The sequence below is a fragment of the Eubalaena glacialis genome, unplaced genomic scaffold, assembly GCF_028564815.1.
Source record: "Eubalaena glacialis isolate mEubGla1 unplaced genomic scaffold, mEubGla1.1.hap2.+ XY scaffold_951, whole genome shotgun sequence".
NCBI classification, from domain to species: domain Eukaryota; kingdom Metazoa; phylum Chordata; class Mammalia; order Artiodactyla; family Balaenidae; genus Eubalaena; species Eubalaena glacialis.
The window spans coordinates 32501-32723 of NW_026871857.1; positions in this window are offsets into that span (position 1 = coordinate 32501).

Genomic DNA, 223 nt, shown 5'->3' on the forward strand with positions numbered 1-223 from the left:
GCGCTGCCCAGGGAGAGGAAGGACCGAGACACGACCAGGCCACCAGGAAAACAAGCGCGGGGTCCCACCGCCACACACACGAGGGCGGTCCCACGACGCCTGAGACGCCGGCCGGCCCCAGCCACCCTGGGGCCTCCCCACGACCCGGTCCCGCCGCCAGGGCCCGCGTGCGACGGTCTCCCCCGCGTGCCACGGAGGGACCCGTCCACCCAAACTCAACCCA